The following is a 13,886-nucleotide window of genomic DNA, read 5'->3' as shown; positions in this document are numbered from 1 at the left end:
TGGATAACCTTATACCACCCCCACTTCTGCCTCCCCACCTCCCTTTTATTCCAAGTTCCTTTTAATCTTTCTACAGGAATCTGAAGTGAAGGCCTTGAAGGACTAATATATTAAATCTTAATTTATTTACTATTCAGCTTTCTATCCCCAGAGTGGTTTCTGCACAGCAAATAATTTGTCCCTTGTGTGTATTTCTTTATAAGCATCAGATCACCATAGGTGAGACAAATCTGGTTTGGGGGGATTATCCATGTCACTGTTCTGCTCTAATAGCATTTATGAATCAGTCAGTAGTGAGTAATAGAAGTCAACTTTGCATATTGCATATTTTAGACATAGGACAAAAGTAATTTCACACTCTAGGAAGGATTAACTTCTTATCCCCAGTCCCATGTCTGTTTATTTTTCCTTCTACTCAGGAATGACTAGGTAAAGAAACATGACCTCTTAACTAATACTTGTATAATTTTATCTCTTTAGGCTTAATCCTGTTGCCCCAGTGTCCTATCTTTCCTTCTAGAGGGAAGGAAAAGAAGGTGGTAATAGGCAAAATAATTGGTGGAGGTTCTCTTGATATTACTGTATCTCAGATGTCATTGCCACTGTTCTCAGATAAGCCATTCTGCCGAATAAACTGAGAATAAAGGAGAGCTTGGGAGACTTCATAGCACAGTATGCTTTCATGTGTGCTGCCAAAGGTGTCCTGCTTCCTCTGAGAAGTGAGGATGGGGAAAATATATATTGATTTTATGGAACTGGATGACAGGTTAGATTCTGCATCTGGAGCTTTACTGTCTCCACTCCCCAGGTTGCATCCCCATTTATGATCAGGAATAAGTATGACATCTCATCTTGGTCATTTCCATTTCCAAAACAATTTGATCTTTTTCTATAAAGTTAAACGTACACCTAACATGCAATTTAGTAATACCACTCCTAGGTATTTATTCAAATGAAATACAGACAGGTTCACACAAAACCCTGTATATAAATATTTGTTTGTACAATATGTGGCTTTATTCATATTCACCCCAAAATGGAAACAACACAGGTGTCTTTCACGTGGTAAATCCATAAGCAAAATGTGGTATAGCCATAAATGGAATGTGCTCAGTCATGTCTGACTCTTTGCAACTCCATGGACTGTAGCCCACCAGGCTCCTCTGTCCATGGAATTTTCCAGGCAAGAATACTGGAGTGGGTTGCCATTTTCTTCTCCAGGGGGTATTCCTGACCCAGGGATCAAACTCGGCAGTGAAAGAGATTAAACTCTCCATATACACATCATGGACAAACTTCAAATGCATTATGGGAAGTGAAAGAAGCCAGTGTCTATTTACGTGACATTCTGGAAAAAGCAAGACTTAGGGTCAGAAAACAGATCAGTGCTTTCTAGGAGCTGAAGGTGGGAAGAGAGGTTTACAAACGTGAATGAGAAACTTTGAGTTATAGAATAAGTTTACATTATAGAATACTACTGTGTCTTGAATGTAATGTATCTGTCAAAATTTACAGAACTATATTAAAAAGGGTGGTTTATTGTATGAACATTATGCCTCAATAAAAATAAAAACAATTTAATTCTATTTAAAATCAGCTTTAGGAAGAGGAAAGATATAAATTTATACATCAAAGAGACTACTCAACCATTGTGGAAACTCTTATTAGAAACAAATAATATCAATATTAATGTTTTCCAACTTAATTGAGGTATAACTCTATTATATATACTTAAAGTATGCAGTGTAATGATTTTATCTATGTATGCACTGTGAAATGATTCCCACAATAAAGGTAATTCATACCTGTCACTTCACATTTTTGTGTGTTTGTGTGGGAAAATGCTTAAGATTTACTCTCAACAAATTTCAAGTATACAACACAGTATTATTAACTTTAGTCATCATGCTGTTCTTATTCATCTTATAACTGAAAGCTTATACCTTTTGACCAACATCTTCCCATTTCCTCTACCTCCCAACCCCTGGCAACCATCATTCTACCCTCTGTTTCTCTGAGTTTGACTGTTTTTTGTTAGATTCCAGGTATAAGGAATTCAATACAGTATTTGTGCTTCTCTGACTGATTTATTTCACTTTGTATAATGCCTTCAAGGTCTGTCTATGATGTTGGACATGGCAGGATTTTCTTCTTTCTCATAGCTAAGTAGTATTCCATTGTGTGTATGTATGCTACATCTTCTTTATCCATTCATCTTTAGACAGACACTTAAGTTGTTTCCATGCCTTGGCTATTGTGAATAATACTGCAGTGAACATGGGAGTGCGAATATATTTTCAAGATCCTGACTTCATTTCCTTTGGATATATACATGTAAGTAGGATTACTGGATCATATGGTAGTTCTGTTTTTAAATTTTTGAGGAATCGCCATACTGTTTTCCATAGCGGCTGTAGCAATTTACATTCCTACCAACAGCATACAAGAATTCCCTTTCCTCTGTGTCCTTGCCAACACCAAGTTCTTATCTTTTTGATAGTAGCCATCTGACAGATGAAGTGATGATATCTCATTGTAGTTTTGATTTACATTTCCCTGATGATTAGCAGTGTTGAGTGCCTTTTCATGTATCTGTTGGCCTTTTGTATACTTTCTTTGGAGAAATGCCTACTCAGGTCTGTGACATCATGACTTATAATAGGAAACATGTATTTGGTCTTTGTCTCTATTTCTGGCACAGAGCTCTCAAAATCCTTGGCATTTTCTAAGTGATGAGAACATTAAAGGTGTCTCTTGTTAGGTTAATGAAATGACTTTTGGACTGAACCTAAGGATGGGGCTGGTTGCCAGGAAAACCAGACACTATTTAGAGGGTTGAACTTTCAGTCCCATACCCCTGACCTCCGGGGAAGGGGAAGGAGCTGGAGGTTGAAACAGTGGCCAGTGGCCAGTGATTTAGTCAGTCATGATTATGTACTGAGGCTTTCATAAAAACCTCCAAAGGACAGGGATCTGGAGAGCTTCCAGATTGGTGAATACATGGAGAGCCACAGAGAGTGGCTTACTTAGAGAGGGCCTGGGAACTGAGACCTTTGACCATACCTTGCCTTATGCATCTCTTCCTTCTGGTTCCTGAGTAATATACTTTTATAATAAACCAATAATCTAGATAGTAAATGGGTTTCCAGAATTCTGTGAGGTATTCTAGCAAATCAATAAAACCTGAGGAGGAGGTCTGGGAAACTGATCTATAGCCCATCTCTCAGAAGCTCAGATGACAAGCTGGACTTGTGGTTGGTGTCTAAAGTGCATGTTTTTATTTTTTTATTTTTATTTTTTTTTGTATTTTTATTTATTTATTAATTTATTTTTTTTTAATTTTATTTTATTTTTATTTTTTTTTCCAGTGGGTTTTGTCATACATTGATATGAATCAGCCATGGATTTACATGTATTCCCAATCCCGATCCCCCCTCCCACCTCCCTCTCCACCCGATTCCTCTGGGTCTTAGTGGGGGTAGGACAGTCTTGTAGGACCGAGCCCTTAACCTGTGAGATCTGACACCATCTTCAGATAGATAAGATAGGTGTTCCATTTCATTCTTTTGCACGTGGATATTCAGTTTTCCCAATCTCTTACTAAAGAGATTGCATTCTTGGTGCCTTTGTCAAAGATTTGTTGACTGTATATATGTGTGTTTATTTCTGGGCTATCTATTCTCTTCCTTTAGTCTATGTGTCTTCTTTTTTATGCCAGTGCCATACCATTTTGACTATTAGTATTTAAAATCAGAAAGTGTAATACCTCCAGTTTTGTTCCTCTTTCTCAAGCTTTCTTTGGCTATTGAGCCTTTGTGGCTTCTTATTTTTATTTTATTTATTTTGGCCACACTGCACAGTTTGTCGGATCTTAGTTCCCCAACCAGAGACTGAACCCAGGCCCATGGCAATGAGAGCACTGAGTCTAACCACTGGACCACCAGGGAATTCATTCCTTTTTTATTTTATTTGTAATAATTTTATACAGGCTGAGAAGTAGTAGTGAAGTTTATGTATTCTGTCTACCAGAAGGAAGAAGGACAAAATTCAAGGGTCCAGAATTTTCCCCACATATTATCATAATTCTTTCAGGCTTCAAAGGATTTCCATATGAATTGTGTCATGTGATCCTTGAAACCACTTGTAAGGGTAGGTAGAACATCTAGATGATCATTGTATAAAACAGGTTCAGGTTAAATACTTGGCCAGTTATTTCCTGAAATGATATGTATAGTCTGTTAATTTTAACAAATCTTTATGAGGGGCCTAGTACTTGCTGGTCTTAGCTAAAGGCCCTTGCTCTGGACTTGCTCACAATCTTGAAATCTCCATAGAAACCACTATGACCCCAAAGAGATATGATTCCTAATATGATACTTATAGACCCATAAATGTCTATCATGACACATATGACTGAAATGTTCACTGAAAATGTCCTCCAAAATTATAGACTTATATTATTGGAAGAATTAGTATCTTAATTAACCTCTTAACTAAAATTCATTGATTTAGCACCTAGCATATACACAGCATCACCATGTAACTATTGATTTGATGCAAGTAGACTGCTAACTGTAAGTTGTTTGACTAGGGGAAGTATCTTTATCTTTCTAGTTTGTAAATTTTCTCCTATAAAAAGTAAGAGGATTAGGCATGGGATCACTAAATCCTAGATTAGAGGTGAAGACATTAGTGATACCTTATGGTGGTTGGAGAGGGAAATGGCAACCCACTCCAGTATTCTTGCCTGGACAATCCCATGGACGGAGGAGCCTGGTAGGCTACAGTCCATGGAGTCGCAAAGAGTCGGACACAACTGAGTGACTTCACTTTCACTTATGGTGGTTGGTGTCGGGTTCATGGCCTCTGAAGGAGAACATTTCACTCTAAGACCAAAGACGCAGTCTCAGGCACTCAGAGCTTTGTGCAGCAGAGAATTTGTTAAAGTGAAAGAAGAGGGAAAGCTTCCAGCATAAGGAACTGGAAGTGGGGTAGAAGAGTACCCACTTTGCTAGTATGAGCTGAGCATTATATACTTTTCAGTTGGTTGCTGGGAATAGATAAAAAGAATACTTCAAGGCTGTAAAAGTTTTACTGGACCCTTCTCCCACAACATACATCTTGAGACAACATCAGGAAAAGTATAGCCAGGAGGAACAGCTTCCAGGCAACAGTAGTGCCTGGGCGTCAGTAGTGCCAGTCTTGAGAAAGAACAAAATCCCAGTTAAGATATATTGTTATAATTACAGTCATTAACTCAGAGCCTCAGAGAAGTATTCGCATGAGTAAGATATATCATTGTAATATTTATATAGGGCTTAAGGGAAACAAGTCCTGTGTGACTAAGGCAAAAGAATATCTGAAAGAATGCTTGCCTGCTCCTCAAGGGGCCTTGGACTCCCTATCAAGCTGCATAAGCTTTAACTCTCTCATTAGTATGAAGTCATGTTTAGCTTAGTGTAGAAATAGATGGATAAGTATAGAAATAATTGTGTATTCATGAGTTAGAATACACATATTTCCAAGCTCTGTCCTCTGAAGGGCCTGGAAGCAATGACACCCCAGTAGCAATGAGCACACGTAGCACCAAGTTTTTGATTTCTAATACCATTCTCTAGTGAGAGTAACCAGGACTCCTGAGAGAAATGGCTGTTCCTAAAACTGGGACAGGGAATGTACAAGATGAGTTTGGAGAATCTTGTACTGCCAGAAAGAAAAGAAGTGCTTTAAAAAAACTAATGAGGGTATGTCAGAGGCACCAGTGCAACAGCTCCAAATGGCTAAAGCTGGAATAATTTGAGCAATGGAATAAATAATGTAGCATTGGATTATACCCCATGTTATGAAATAAATATCCATGAATCCATACTGATATAAATAATTGAACAAACAAATACATGGGGGAGGATTCTTCCCAAACAGAAGAATTCTAAAAAATTTATGTAGATACTCTGCCCTCAAGGAGATGAATCATAACTCTTTGACCCTTAAGTGTGGGCAGAGCATAGTAACTTCCTTCCAAAGAAGACAATTTGGAAAAAAGAATAACTTTACAGTGGAGAAACCTAACAAACACAAGCTCAACAGGTTAACATCATTAGTGGTAAATGATTAATAGTACGCTTGGAACGATGTGATGAGAATAGCCCTTCACCTCTGTAGTTTTTCTCCTGACAATGCAAAACCCTAGCCTCATCATGAGGGGAAAATATCAGACAATCACAAATTAAGGAATAGTCTACAAAATACTTAACTAGTACTCCTCAAAACTGTCAAGATCATCGAAAACAAGGAAAGTGTAAGAGACTGTCACAGTCTAAAGCAGCCTAATAATAAAGGGCATGTGATATTCTCAGTGGGATCCTGCGATAGAAAAACAACATGAGGTATAAAGTAAATAAATCAGAAATAAAGTATGGAACTTAGGTCTTTCAAACTGTCAAGGTCCTGAAAGACAACAAAACATTGAAGAATTGACAAAGATTAGAGGAGATTAAGGATACATAACTACTAAATGTAATATAGGATCCTGGAACTAAAAGGGGAAATTGGTGGGAAAAGTGATGACAGTTGAATAAGTGGTTTAGTTAACAATTTTTTATGAATGTTAATTTCCTTGTTCCTTTGTTGGTATGTAAAGTCTTGCCTTTAGGGAATTTGGGCAAAAGTTATGTAAGAAATCTTTGTTTTTGTTTTTCAACTTTTATGAAAGAATGAAATCGGCCCCCCACTCAAAAAATAAAAAAACATAAAAAAATTACTAAAGCAGTCCATATAGTAAAACACAGACATCTAGTACCATGATGTTTCGTAAGAAGACTCTTCACATGAGAGAATTTGCCTGCAAGGAAATCGAGAAAAAGAATGCTCTGAAGAGAGCTTTAAAATAAGTTTATTTAAAATCCACAGGGAAGGGAAGATGCTAGTTTGCATATACACTGACTCCATACCACTCTCATCCTAACGCACTTTCATCTATGGGTTCTGGCAGATAGTGGAGACCTCAGGATCAGTTTGAAGCCTGACAGAAAGAGCAGGTACAGGTCTTCCTCACTATCTGGCTAAATCAATGGTTCTTAAACTTTACCATAGATCAGGAGCACTTACTAAAATTTCTGATTCAGTAAGTCTGGGGTGGGGTTTGAGAATTTCTGTCACATCCCAGATGAAACTGATGTTTCTGGCTCAAGAGCCAAATTTTGAGAAACACTGGGCCAGGCAAGAGTCTGGAGACCAGTATTGGAGACTCCTCATAAAAGGCAATGTGCAGGAAAGGGTTAGCTGACTCCTGTAACCATAATAGTGCTTCCCATATCCCCCAAAATAAAGAATTAAAACCAACCAGAATATGGGGAACAAATCTTCTGTACAGAAAAATTCCAAATAACTTATGTATGTATTGCCCTCTCAAGGAGGGCATGACTCCAGGCCTGAGACTGTTTATCCTCAGGAAGGCCAGGTGGCATCCTTAACCCATGTCTGGTGTCTGAGAATTTGGATTTGGGGAGGGTTCTTACCACCCTGATAAGAGTAGCTACCTTAGACAAAACTGTATAACTATGTGGGTTTTTTTTTTTTTTAATTATGCTTGTAAAGGAATTTATCCATTTCCTGTAAATTATCGAATCTAGTATCTTATATTTATTTATTCTTAGTTTTGACTCTGCTGGGTCTTCACTGCTCTGTGCAGGCTTTCTTTAGTCGTGGTGGGCGGGGACTCCTCTCAAGTTGCAGGGCATGGGCTTCTCTTTATGGTGGCTTCTCTTGTTGCAGAGCTTGGGCTCCTGAGTGCGGGCTCAGTAGTCGTGGTGCTTGGGTTTAGTTGCCCCGTGGCATGTGGAATCTTCCCAGACCAGGAATCGAACCTATGTCCCCTTCATTATCAAGTGGATTCTTAACCAGTGAAGTCTAACCATGTGTTTTATATTGAACACCTGCTTTCCTTTTGGGAGCCTGGAATTTTGATATATGCTAGGCAGAGGGTGCCTATGTAACTAGCCCTCATTACAAACCTCAGGCACTGAGTGGAAAGATGTGACAATCTTCTGACTGCTTCTGTCTTAGAGAAAAAAGAAGCAAGGTTTAGTAGTCATGAATTTAAGATGTCAGGTGGTATTTTTCTCTCGCCCTATTTGAGTGTTTGAGTGAAGACACATAACAAAGGTAATACCCAAGCAAGTATGCGGGAAAGGGCAATGGAATTCAGAGTGCAAGGTAGGGTATGGATATAATGTTGGACCATGGGTTTTAGACCAGGTGGGTTAAGAAGTGAAGACAAAGCAGGTTGATGAAGCTTCCCTGGTGGTCCAATGGTTAAGAATCTGCCTGCTAATGCAGGGGATGTGGGTTCAGCCCCTGGTATGGGAATATCCCACATGCCGCAGAGCAGCTGAGCCCATGTGCCACACCTGCTGAAGCCTGCGTGCCTAGAGCCTGTGCTCTGCAACAAAAGAAGCCATTGCAGTGAGAGGCTTGCACACTGCAACCAAGAGTAGCCCACCCCTGCCCTGAAGCAACTAGAGACAAAAAAACCCACACAAAGCAACAAAGACCCAGCACAACGCCCCACCCCCCAAAAAAAGAGGAGGTTGATGGAGGGCACACAGGGGAGTCAAAAAACTGTTGGAGTTAAGAGTACTGGAGTAAGTGTGCTGGAAAGATAAGAGATGTTTTTGGAGAGTAAGATGCTTGAAATCAAGGTTTTGATGATAATGACATAGGTAGATTATAGGATCATTGGGGTGAGAAGGTCATTGAACTGAGAGGCCAGGTGGTAAAGGTCTACCTCAACACTTATACTCATTCTCCCATCCTCCTTAATATCAGAACCTTGATTTTTACCTGGGCACATTGCCTCTCTGTATAAGGATACATTTCATAGCCATTCTGGTAGCTAGATATATGTGACTAAATACTCCCAATGAGATCCAAGTGGCAATGTTCTGTGGAAGGCAGTGTTCACCTAGGAAGCTGCCTTAAGAGAAAGGAAACTATATTTTTCTTTCCTTTTGTGTAGAATGTCCATATAATGGCTGGAGCTCCAGGAGCCATCCTGGGCCATAAGACAGAAGCCATATGCTGATAGTGGAGCAGAAAGAGATGCTGTGGAACTGCTCTACCATTTCAGGACTGTCTTCCTCCAGACTTTTTAATATGAGGGGGAAATAAACTTTAACCTTGTTTAACCCACTGTTACTTTGGGTTACTGTTACTAATCCTAACTAATACATTGGAGGGGTGAAAGTGTTACTTACATAATTGTGAAAATCAACTACAGAATAAGGTTATATATCCATGTTCATAGCAGCATTATTTACAATAGCCCAAACATGGAAACAACCAAAGTGTTCATTCGTGGAGAAATAAAGAATATGTGGTGTATATACACAAAGGTATATTATTTAGCAATAAAAATAAAGGAAATCCTGCCTCTGCGACAACATGGATGGATCTTGAAGGCATTATGCTAAGTGAAGTAAGTAAGACAAAGAGAGAAATAGCATATGATCTCAGTTATATGTGGAATCTAGAAAATAAAACACTTCAATCACAGATGCACAGAGAAGACTGGTGGTTGGCAGAGGCAGGACATGGGCAAAATGGGTGAAGGAGGTCTAAAGGTAAGTGCGCCATGCTTGGTAGCTCAGTCATGTCTGACTCTTTGCAACCTCGTGGACTGTATAGCCCGCCAGGCTCCTCTGTCCATGGGGATTGTCCAGGCGTGGGAATCATGGTGGATTCTTTACCTCCTGAGCCATCAGGGAAGCCCCTAAAGGTAAATACTTCCAGTTATAAAATAAGTCCTGGGGATATATTGTACACCATGGTGACTATAATTAACAATATTCTGTTGCACATTTGAAAGTTGCTAACAGAGTAGATCTTTAAAGCTCTCATTACAAGAAATAACCTTTATTAACTATTTGTAGTGATCGATCTTAACTATACTTACTGTGGTGATCACTTAATAATATATGCATAAATCATTATATTGTACTTGAAACTTTGTATATTTGTATACACTTGAAATTGTAGATTTGAAACTAACATAATGCATGTCAGTTATATGTCAATAAAAAACTCAGGTTAAAAAAAGTGCTGAAAAAATCAACTACAGGAGTAATATGTATAGAGAAAGGTGGAAAGCTTGGTGCTCAAATCTTCACTGAATGAAGAGTAAACAGGAGGTCTCTAAATAACTTCAAATAGAAGAGACGGTGGGTACTTTAAAGAAGCTGGGGAACGTGACAAAACATGAAGAAACAGTAGTGAGGACCAGGACAGCAAGGAGGATCAAGGAAGACTTGTCCCCCATCTTCTTTCCTGTGCTGAGACTGACTTTTTAAATCCTGTGTGTGATCGAGGAAATAAGTTATAGACAGGACATATCACTTGTGTTTCAAACCAAACACAATATTAGAGATGACATACTGACTCAGATCAAAGATTTATCCAAGAATATTTTCTGGAAGAACGTGCTTGGCCCACAAACATTTCAAAGTGTTAAGAACCCCTCAATCTCCTGATGACTTTTTGTTAAAATGGTAAAGTATTATTCACTATTTTATTTACTTTTTAAAAAACTCATTCATACTGTTATCTCCCATGTTGAATTTATTTAATTAACTAATCACTAATTTACTGAGGTCTGACTATGTTTCAGACACTATATTGGGTACTAGGAACATACAAATTAATTATAAAGTATCTTCCTGAAAGGAAGAGTAAAATCATCTCATTCATGAATGTACTTGCCATTGATATATCATACAGTTTGCTAGTGGAGACGATTGGCTTAATATACCTAGCCACAAGAGAGACATTAACTGAGTGTCTTAAGAAAAGGTGTCTTTGGCCTCCCATTACCATTTTCTCCTCTCCGCACCTGTAGCCTGTGCTTATTCAGCAAAGGGGAAAATTGCTATGTAAGTTACAGTGTGCTTGATCACAGCAGCTTTATTTGTAGACTAATCAAGGGAAAAGACAGCAACTTAAATGAATGGGACTGTCCAACAGAGCTTCTTCTCTGAGAAAATTCCACTAGACTGTGGCTCTGGGTCAAATCCTGAACCAAAGGAATATGTTTCTTTTTTCTTTACTAATTTAAGATTTTTAGAATAGTTTTAAGAGAAACTTGGGAAGATAGTATAGGGCCCCTGTATATCCCACATCCAATTTACTTTATTGTTAACATTTTACATTATTGTGGTACATTTGTCACAACCAATAAACCAATCAGTACACTGTTATTAACCAAAATCCATACTTTATTAACACTTCTTCAGTTTTTACTTCTTGTCCTTCTTATTTTCCAAGACCCATCTAAGATACATTGCATTTAGATATCAGGTCTCCTTAGGCTCCTCTATACTACAGCAGTTTCAGACCTTCCTGTTTCTTTGATGAGCTTGACAGTTTTGAGATGGTCAGGTATTTTGTAAGATATTCTTGAACTTGGGTTTCTCTGATGTTTTCCTCACAGGTAGACTGGGTTATGGTTTTAGGGGGGAAGACCATAGATGCTAAGTACCTTTCTCATCACATCATATCAAGAGTACATACTGTCAACATGACCTCACTGTTGATGTTAATCTTGATCACCCAGTTGAGGTAGTGTTTGTTGGACTTCTCCACTGCAAAGTTATTCCCCCCGCTTTTCATACTGTTCCCTTTGGAAGGAAGTCACTCTCTGCAGCCTATACTTAAGGAGTGGGGAATTATGCTTCAACTCCTTGAGGGTACTGTAGTTATGTAAATGTTCAGAATTCTTCTTTGGGAGTTTTGTCTGTTCTGCCCTATTTATTACTCAATCACTTATTTATATCAGTATGGACTCATGGGCATTTTTAATACTTTATATTGTAATCCAGTACTAGTGAGGCAGGAGGTAGATTACCGTGCCCCCGCCCCACCCAGTAAAGTGATTGGAGATTTATTCCCTGTGAACGGAAACTCCAAGACAAGAATATCGAGACAATTAAGGGAAGAGGTTGAGCCCTGCCCAGGCCATGTATTTCTTATTCTTGAAGCCAGGAGACCTCCTGACCACACATTCACAGAAAGTCTCCTTGAAGGAGAGTGCTAAGGGATGCTCAACCCATAGGCCTTTTCCATAGACTCCATCTTGGCACACACGGGAGGATCCTGAGATATACCAAATATGAACACCGAACCAGGCAAATCAAAATGATTGGCTGAAAGAAACTGGAAGAAATGGCCCATAAAAGTAATTCAAATTGCCACGAAGGCACAACTCAGGGACGGTCTCTCTGTCTATGTATCTATCCACACATATGGTACTCTTTTTCTTCCTAATAAATACTTTTGCTGGTTTCACTACTTTCTCTCTTTGTGGGAATTCTTTTCTGCAAAGCTGAAGAGCCAGGGCCTTGTCACTGACGACTGGCCTAGTGGCTAGGATTTGGTGCTTTCACCATCATGATCCAGCCTCAGTCTCTGGCTGGGAACCAAAACCCCACTTCAAGCTGCTGCAGGCCTAGGCCACTCAAGATCACTAGATTATTTATACTGTTATTCAGCTTTGGCCACTGGGACCATTTTCAGTTGGTTCCTGTGTCCCTATGACATACTCCCACCAGTTTGCTTTTTTTTTTTCATTTATTTTTATTAGTTGGAGGCTAATTACTTCACAACATTGCAGTGGGTTTTGTCATACATTGACATGAATCAGCCATGGAGTTACATGTATTTTCTGGTACTACAAGAAAGCTTTCTCTCTCTCTCTCTTTTTTTTTTTGTTTTGTATAATATAATTATGAAAATGATATTACTTTTTAATATAATTACAAAAGAAAGATGTGGTAAATTGATGAGTATTAATCAGTAACTGGGGCTTCCCAGATGACTCAGCAGTAAAGAATTCACCTGCAATCCAGGAGACACTGGAGATATGGATTTGATCCCTGGCTGGGAAGATCCCCTGGAGAAGGACATGGCAACCCACTTCAGTATTCATGCCTGGGAAATCCCATGGACAGAGAAGCCTGGTGGGTTACAGTCCATAGGGTCAAAAGAGCCAGACATGACTTAGCAACTAAACAACAACGACAACAAAATCAGTAACTAGGGCTTTGTATCTTGAGTTTGTTTTGAGTTCACTTTCCTATTCACATCTGACTTTTAGCTTGGTTTACGATGATGGGCTTTTTTTTGGTAAACTTTCATATCATACATAAAGTGAGAGAGTCAATGAACTTAGAATTACATGCTTTTTATTTAAAGAGGAAAGTGGAGTATTTATTACTGATAACTAGGAATTATGTTGTCAAAGGACTATTAATTCAACAAACTTACACACTAAAAGAGGAAAATGTATATGTTAAAAGAAGGAAATGAAAAAGAAGTGGCTTTTCATTTACTCTTGCACTAGAATAGTCTGCAGATTAGAAAATGCTAGGTCCATTTTAGAGAATTTACTGTATAGCAAAAGGAACTCTATTCAGTGCTCTGTGGTAACCTAAATGGGGAAGAAAATCCAAAAACAGAGGGCATATATGTATACATATAGCTGATTCACTTTGCTGTACAGTAGAAACTAACAAAACATTGTAAAGCAACTACTCCAATTAAAAAAAAAATACTAGGTCCATTTTAATAGAAGATAAATCCCAAGTATCACAAGAATTATGGAAGGCAAAAGACCTTCTCATTCTCAAAAAGTTTTCCACAGGCAAAATAGCAGGGAATTGTACACATATTAATAGTTTTATGATTAAGAAGAAGTTGTAGTTCTCACATTTCTGGTTCTCTTATTTATACTGGGAAAGCAGATAATTTCTAATGTTGTTTCTTCAGCTGTTCAAATTTATTCTTTTGTTAAGTCATAGACAGCAATCCCAAAATGTATTACACAACAGCGTCTTTAT

Source organism: Dama dama, chromosome 20 (assembly GCF_033118175.1).
Source record: "Dama dama isolate Ldn47 chromosome 20, ASM3311817v1, whole genome shotgun sequence".
NCBI classification, from domain to species: domain Eukaryota; kingdom Metazoa; phylum Chordata; class Mammalia; order Artiodactyla; family Cervidae; genus Dama; species Dama dama.
The sequence above is the reverse complement of the archived record's forward strand: the minus strand, read 5'-3'. Positions refer to the sequence as shown.